We start from the raw sequence: 8,636 nt of genomic DNA on the forward strand, positions 1-8,636 counted from the left end.
CCACACCTATTAGAATGCCCAAAACTCTGGAACAGTGACAATACCAAACGCTGGTGAGGATGTGGAGCACCAGGAACTCTCACTCACTGCTGGTGGGCATGCAGAATGGTGTGGCTGCTACTCTGGAAGATAGGCTGGCAGTTTCTTGCAAAGCTGAATGTAATTATGCCACACGATCCAGCAATTGTGTTCCTTGGTATTTTCCCAAAGGAGTTAGAAACACTACATCAAGGGGCGCCTGGGTGGCTCAGTCGTTAAGCGTCTGCCTTCAGTTTAGGTCATGATCCCAGCATCCTGGGATCGAGCCCCTCATCGGGCTCCCTGCTCAGCGGGAAGCCTGCTTCTCTCTCTCCTACTCCCGCTGCCTCTGTTCCCTCTCTCGCTGTGTCTCTCTCTGTCAAAAAAACAAAACAAAACAAAACAAAACACTACATCAAAACCTGCACCTGGATATTTGTAGGTTTATCCACAATTGCCAAAATCTGGAAGCAAACAAGATGTCCTTCAGCAGGTGGATGGATAAACTGGGGGACTTCCAAACCATGGAATATCATTCAGCACTAAAAAGAAATGACCTATCAAGCCATGAAAAGACTTGAAGGAAACATAAATGCATATTACTAAGTAAGAGAAGCCCATGAGCCAAGGCCACATACTGTAGGATTCCAGCCCTGTGAAGTTCTGGAAAAGGCAAAACTGTGGAGACAGAGTCACAAGATCAGTGGTTGTCAGCAATGGAGTAGGGTGGAGAGACGAACAGGTAAAGCAGAGGATTTTTAGGGCAGTGAAAATACTCCGTATGATGGATATATGTCATCATGCTTTTATCTAAGCTTATAGAATGTACGACACCAAGAGTGAACCCCAAAGTAACTGTAGATTTTGAGTTGCTTCTGTGTCTATGGAGCTTCATCACTGGCAACAAAGGCACTCTCTGGTGAGTGGCATTGACAATCATGCACTTGTGGGGGCAGGAGGCATACGGAAATCTCTGTACTTTCAATTTTGTTGGAAACCTAAAACTGCTCTACCAAATAAAAATTTTAAAAAGAAGAAGAAAAATTGTTTATGGGGAAAAAAGTAATGGAGAAGTAAAGATTTTCTCAGGGGAGAAAAAAACCCTGAGGGAATTTATCATCAGCAAGCCTAGCCTACAAGAAATGTTTCCAGTTGTTCAGACAGAAAATGATACAGGTCAGCAGCATGGATCTACACAGAGAAAAGAAGAGCAGAGGAGAAGGAATATGTAAAAATACAATAAAATCTTTTATTTTTCTTATTTTTAATTGTTTTAAAAGATAACTTTAAAGCAATAACATAAGGTGCCAACACTAGACACAAAGTACTATAGTATACATGAAGACGAACTAAGATTAGTTTAAAATTAATATTAGAAACTCTAGGGCAACCACTAAAAGCTTTTATAAAAGAAATACAGTTGAAAAACCAGAAAATGCAGAAAAAGGAGGGGAGAAACAAACAAACAAACAAAACAAATACAAACATAAGAGATACTAATCCAAATATATCAATAATCACTTAAATGTGAATGGTTAAAATATACCAATTAAAAGACAGAGATTGTCCAGAGTAGATTAAAAAAAAAAACAAGACACAACTATATGTGGTCCATAATAAATATACTATAAATATAAAGACTTAGGTAGGAGGGCGCCTGGGTGGCTCAGTTGGTTAAGCGACTGCCTTCGGCTCAGGTCATGATCCTGGAGTCCCGGGATCGAGTCCCACATCGGGCTCCCTGCTCAGCGGGGAGTCTGCTTCTCCCTCTGACCCTCCTCCCTCTCATGTGCTCTCTCTCTCTCTCATTCTCTCTCTCAAATAAATAAATAAAACCTTTAAAAAAAAAAGACTTAGGTAGGAAAAAAGTGAAGGGATAGAGAAAGAAATACCATGATGACGCCAATCAGAAGAAAGCTGAAGTAGCTACGTTAATTTCTTACGTTACGTAAATTACATTAATTTAGGAAGCAGACTTCAGAACATGGATATTGATGGGAGATAAAGAGGGTTACAACATAATGATAAGGGGATCAATTTCACAAGAAAACATACCAATCCTACTTGAGCATATACCTAACAGAAGAGCTTTAAAAATAAGGCAAGATTGGGGTGCCTGAATGGCTCAGTCAGAAGAGTGTGCAACTCTTGATCTCAGGGTTGTGAGTTCAAGTTACACGTTGAGGGTAGAGATTACTTAAAAAAAAATAAGTCAAAACCTGATAGCTGTAAAAGAGAAAATGGACAAATCTCCTCTATAGTTGGAGACTTACAGATCGAGCAGGCAGGGAAATCAGTAAGGATATTGAGTACTATCAATCAACTTGATCACATTGAAATTTATGGAATATTCCATTCCACAATAGCAGAATACACATTACATGGAACATGCACCAAGATAGACTATATCCTGGGCTATAAAACACTTTTGAACATATTTAAAATAATAGAAGTCATATCAAGTATGCTGGCAGACCACAGTGGAATTAATATATAGCTACCAATAACAAGAGATAGCTGGAAAATTCTCAACTGTTTGGTAATTAGATAACACACTTCTAAATAACCCTTGGGTCAAAAAAAAAAAGCTTCAGTGGAAATTTAAAATATTTTGAACTAAATGAAAATGAAAAAGCAACTCATCAAAACATGCGGGAGGCATGAAAACAGTGCTTCGAGGGAATTTAAATGCATCTATTAAAAGGAAGAAAGATAAAAAACCAATAATCTTGGTGTCCTCCTGAAGAAACTAAAGGAAAAAGAACAAAATAAACCTAAAGAAAACTTATTAACAAACTCTAATAAAAATTAGAGCAGAAATCAATGAAATTGAAAACAGGAAAATAATAGAGAAAAATCAAAGAAACAAAAATCTGGTTCTTTGAAAATAGCAGTAAAACTGGTAACATCCTAGCTAGGTTAACTGAGAGAAAAGAGAGAAGACCAAATTACTAGTATCAGAAATGAAAAGGGGGGGCGCCTGGGTGGCTCAGCTGTTAGGCGTCTGCCTTTGGCTCGGGTCATGATCCTGGGATCCTGGGATGGAGCCCTGCATCAGACACCCTGCTCAGCAGGAGGCCTGCTTCTCCCTCTCCCACTCCCCCTGCTTGTGTTCCCTCTCTCGCTGTCTCTTTCTCTGTGTCAAATAAATACATAAAAATCTTAAAAAAAAAAGAAACAAAAAGGGGGTCTTTACTCTTGATCTCATGGACATTAAAGGATGGATAATCCAGGAATACTGTAAATAACTCTATTCCCCAAAACCTGATGATTGAGATGAAATGGACTGATTCCTTGAAAGACACAAGCTATCAAAACTCACACATGAGGAAATAAATAACCTGAACAGACCTGTATCTACTAAAGAAAGTGAATCAATATTTTAATATCTTCCAAAAAAGAAAGCACAAGGCCCAGATGATTTTATTAGTGAATTCCATGAAATAGCTAAGGAAGATCATAATGCCAATTCTCCACACATTTTTTCCAGGAAATAAAAGCAGAGGGAACACTTCCCAACTCATTCTATGAGGCCAACATTACCTAGATGCCCAAACCAGATAAAGTCATTGCAAGTAAAGAAAACTAGAAACCAGTTTCTCTCATAAACATAGACACAGAAACCCTTAATGAAATATTAGCAAACCAAATCCACCAATTTGTAGAAAGGATAATGCATCACAATTAAGAGAGATTTGTTTTAGGAATGAAAGGCCATTTCAACATCCATAAATCAGTCAGTGCAATCTATCATATTAAGAGACCAAATAAGAAAAACCATGTGCTTACATTAACGGATGCTGAAATAACATTCAACAAAATTCAGCACTCATTTATGATAAAAAGTCTAGGCCCAGGGTTTGAAACATGGCGGACGACGTGGACCAGCAACAAACTACCAACACTGTAGAAGAGCCCCTGGATCTCATCAGGCTCAGCCTGGATGAGCGAATTTATGTGAAAATGAGAAATGACAGAGAGCTTCGAGGCAGATTACATGCTTATGATCAGCACTTAAATATGATATTGGGAGATGTGGAAGAAATTGTGACTACTATAGAAATTGATGAGGAAACATACGAAGAGATATATAAATCAACAAAACGGAATATTCCAATGCTTTTTGTCCAGGGAGATGGTGTTGTACTAGTTGCCCCTCTTTTAAGAGTTGGCTGAAACAAAGAATTTATCATGTATGGAATATAGGAGCTTTTGTATGATTGCCTCTTTAAATGTAGAAGACATTCAAAAGAGAAACCTGCGTAAATTTTGATATTAAGAAATGACCAAGGATTCTTCCACTCCTGAAACGAGTTGATTTGCAGATAACTAAAAAATTCTTACGCTAAAGGGCATTTTAATTTTTTTCCAACCCTTTCAATAAATGTGATCACCAAGATGCAGAACTCTTTTTTTCAGGAATTGATTTGTTCTGTTGTTTTCTCAATTTCTGATTTTTTTCCTTTAAATTAAATTTGATGTTTCCTTTTTTGATTAAAAAAAAAAAGTCTCCCAAAAAACTAGGAATAGAGAGGAACTTCCTTAACCTAAAAAGGAAAACCTACACTAACATCACATTGGCATCACTTTAACTTTTTTTTATTTTAACTAGACCCCACGCCCAGCATGGAGCCCAACATGGGGCTTGAACTCATGACCCTGAGATCAAGACCTGAGCTGAGATCGAGTTGGATGCTTAACCGACTGAGCCACCCAGGCACCCCTAGTGTCACTTTCAGTAATGTGAGCCTGAACACTTTCCCCTTAAAACAGAATAAAGCAAGGAAGTCTTCTCTTACCACCCTTATTCAACGTTGTATTGGAAGTTCTGTCTAATGAAATAAGACAAGAAAAAGAAATAAAAAGGTATACAGACTGGGAAGAAAAAATAAAACTTTATTTTCAAATGATATGATTGTCTATATAGAAAACCCCAAAGAGTCTACAAAAATAATTCCTAGAACAGATAAGGAAATTCCCAGGATACAATGTCAATATAAAAGTCAGTTGATCTCTTTTATAATAACAACATGTGATTGGAATTTGACATTTAAAAAAATAGTATCAGGGCACCTGTGTGGCTCAGTTGGTTAAGCGACTGCCTTTGGCTCAGGTCATGATCCTCAAGTCCCACATCGGGCTCCCTGCTCAGCAGGGAGTCTGCTTCTCCCTCTGACCCTCCCCTGTCTCATGCTCTCTCTCTCTCTCTCTCATTCTCTCTTTCTCACATAAATAAATAAAATCTGTTAAAAAAATAAAAAATAAAAATATATATCATTTAAAACAGCCCCCTGAAAATGAAATACTTAGATATAAATCTAACAAACTCTGTTTGGATTCTGTTTGCAGAAAATTACAAAACACTAGTGGAAAGAGAAAAAAATGGAAAGATATTTTGTGTTAATGGATTGAAACACTTAAAACCATTAAGATACCGGCTCTTTTCAACTTGATATGTAGATTCAGTGCAGTCCTGATCAAGATCTGGGCAAACTATTCTGCAAATGTCAACAAACCAATTCAAAAATTTATACGGAAAGACAAAGAACTTGGAATCACTAACACAAGTCTGAAGAAGAGCAAGAGGACTCCTACTGCTCATATTTGGGACTTACCAAAAGCTACAGGAAGTAAGGCAGTATGGCATTGGTGAAAGAATAAATGCATAGGTCAACAAAACAAACAAAGATGACAGAAATAGACCCACACAAATACAGTCCACTGATTTTTGATAATGGTACAAAGGCAATTCATGGAGAAAGGCGCCCCTGGGTAAGTTGAATATTCTTAAAACTAAAAAGGTTTGGCCTGCAAAGGATGAAAAGACAAGCCACAGACTGGAAAAAAAAAATATTTGCAAAACACATTTCTGATAAAGAACTTGTATCTAAAACATACAAAGAATTTTAAAAATATAACAATAAGAAAAAAGATAACCCTATTTAAAAATGGGCGATAAAAAATGGGTGAAAGATCTGAAAAGCCATCTCATCAAAAAGGATATATAGATGGCAAACTCGTCTCAGCCAGCTCAGGCTGCCATAACAAAACACCATCGACGGAGGGACTGTAACAATAGACAGTTATTTCTCACAGTTCTGGAGGCTGGGAATCCAAGGTCAGGGTGCACACATGGTTGGGCGGTGGGGAGACCTGTCTTCCAGGCTTGTGGATGGCCACCTTCTAGCTGTGTCCTCCCATGGCCTTTCCTCCATGTGGGGAGAGCAAGATCTTATCTCTCCACATCTTTCTCAAAAGGGCACTGATCTCATCGTGAGGGCCCCACCCTCACGGCCTCATCTGACTCCAATCACCCCCCAGAGGCCCCACCCCCCATTGCACTGCGGGGAGGGCTTCAGTGTATGAAATTTTATGAAACACAAACATTCAGTCCATATGAAAGCACATGAGAAGATGCTCAATATCATTTGTCAGCAGGGAGATGCAAATTAAAACCATGACATACCGTGTCACACTTTTTAGAATGCCTAAAATCCAGAGCACTGACCACACCCACATGCTGGCGAGGACTTGAAGCAACAGGAAGTTTTCTTCTTTGCTGGTGGTAACGCAAGTGGTGCAGCCACTTTGGAGGACAGTTCGGCAGTTTCTCACAAAGCTAAACATGGTCTTACCATCCAATACTGCGGTTGCGCTCCTTGCATGTACCCAAATGATTAAAAAACCTACGTCTATGCCGAAAAACCTGCACGTGAATGTTTATAGCAGTTCTAGTCATAATCATGAAAAACCTGGAAGCAATCAAGACATTTCTCAATAGGTGGTGGATAAACTAGCTGGCACCTATCAGTACCAAAGAACACTTTCAGGAATAAAAGGGAATAATCTGTCAAGCCATGGAAAGATACAGAGGCATCTTAAGTGCATATTGGTGAGTGAAAGACAAAACTGTAAAGATGGAAGAAAGTACTTTCTACACAGCAGAGGAGACCATCAACAAGGTAAAGGACAACCTACAGGATGGGAGAAAATGTTTGCAAACCGTATGTCTGATAAGTTAACACCCCAAATACATAAAAAAACTTCTACCACTCAATAACCACCACAACAACAACAAAAAAACCCAAACCTGATTAAACCATGAGCAAAGAGCTTGAACAGATATTTCTCCAAAGGAGACATAGGATGGCCAATGGGTGTGTGAAAAATGTTCACATCACTAATGACCAGGGAAATGCAAACCAAAAGCACAGGGAGATACCAAGGCACACCCGGTGGGATGACCATTACAAAAGAATAAAAAATAAACATTGGTGAAGGATGTGGAGAAACTGGGAACCTTGCGCCCCGTTGGTGGGGGTGCAAACTGGTGCAGCCGCAGTGGAAAACAGTATGGAGGGTCCTCAACAAATCGAACATTAAACTGCTGTATGATCCAGCAATCCCACTTCTGGGTATTGACCCCCCAAAAATTAAAATTGGGATCTTGAAGGGGCATTTACACCCCTGTGTTCAAAGCAACTTTATTTACAACAGCCAAGACATGGAAGCAACTTAATGTCTGTCAGCAGATATACGGATCTTTTTAAAAAAGTGGTTGTTGCATAATGTGGAATATTTCTCGGTCATGAAAGAGGAAATCCTGCCATTCGCAGTGAGAGGTAGATGAGACTTGAGCGTCCCTAAGTGAAATAAGTTAGTCACCAAAGAAGCTTATATGAGTTATAAAATAGTCAAACTCCTAGAGAGAGAGAGTCGGTGGGTGCTAGCAGGGGCGGGGGGCGTGGCCACGGGACCCCCAGTCCCAGTTAAACATGACAAATCAGCTCTGGAGACCTGCCGTACAAAAGTGTGCCTGGACACCAACACCAGATTGTGCACTTAAAATTCTGTTAAGAGGATAGATCCTGTGCCATCTGTTCAAGGAAAAAAAAAAAAAAAAGGAAGACAATACCCATGACATACAAATGTAGTGGATTTTTTAAAGAAATCCTTAATTCCTCTATGATTTTATCTCCTGTCTCGACGCCGCCACGGAGTGAATTAGGTGGAGACGCGGACCCCACGCTCTCTCATGCATCCCGGGTGGCGCAAGGACATTTAAGACAAGCGTGGCCCCAGGCCAACGTCATCCTGAATGGCCCGGTCAGAGGGCGTCTGCCCGTCTGGGGTGCCAGCTGGGTGGAAGCCAGTTCCCAGGACCGCCTTGGTTATTTGTGCTGGGAACAGTGGCCCAGCCAGCCACAGCATTCCAGAAGCATCTTCTCAAAATGCAAATGGAGGGCAAGTTTAGAGAGGGGGCCCCCAGGCAGCCTGAGGATTGTAAGGAAGCCCTAGCCCCCTTGCGGGGGGGCATCCTCAGCTTTGTGTTGGGTCTCCTCCGTGTCTATGGTGTGGAGAAAGGGACACCGTCAATCTCAGCGGCTGGGGGTCAGGCCTCCAGAAGGCCGGGCCAGCGAGTCCGGGTTGCCTCTCAACAAGACGATCATATGGGCTGATGTGCCCCAGCGAGTGAGCCCCTTTTGTGTGCCTGGGACTGTGCATGGTGTAGGGCTCATAAGGCCCACATAGCACGCCCTACTTTGGAAAATATGCAAAATCCAAACGTATCATGCCTTTTGTTGAGCAGCTACTTCTTTTTTTTTTAAAGATTTTAT

At 40.4% G+C, this 8,636-nt stretch overlaps 1 pseudogene; it reads left to right on the forward strand.

Moving 5' to 3' along the window:
• The first annotated feature begins 3,875 nt into the window (after positions 1-3,875).
• Positions 3,876-4,334, forward strand: LOC112829574 (U6 snRNA-associated Sm-like protein LSm3 pseudogene; annotated as a pseudogene).
• The last annotated feature ends 4,302 nt before the right edge of the window (positions 4,335-8,636 follow it).

This window comes from Callorhinus ursinus, unplaced genomic scaffold, assembly GCF_003265705.2.
Source record: "Callorhinus ursinus isolate GAN/ISIS: 27379988/994484 unplaced genomic scaffold, GSC_fseal_2.0 scaffold51, whole genome shotgun sequence".
Classification (NCBI taxonomy): Eukaryota; Metazoa; Chordata; class Mammalia; order Carnivora; family Otariidae; genus Callorhinus; species Callorhinus ursinus.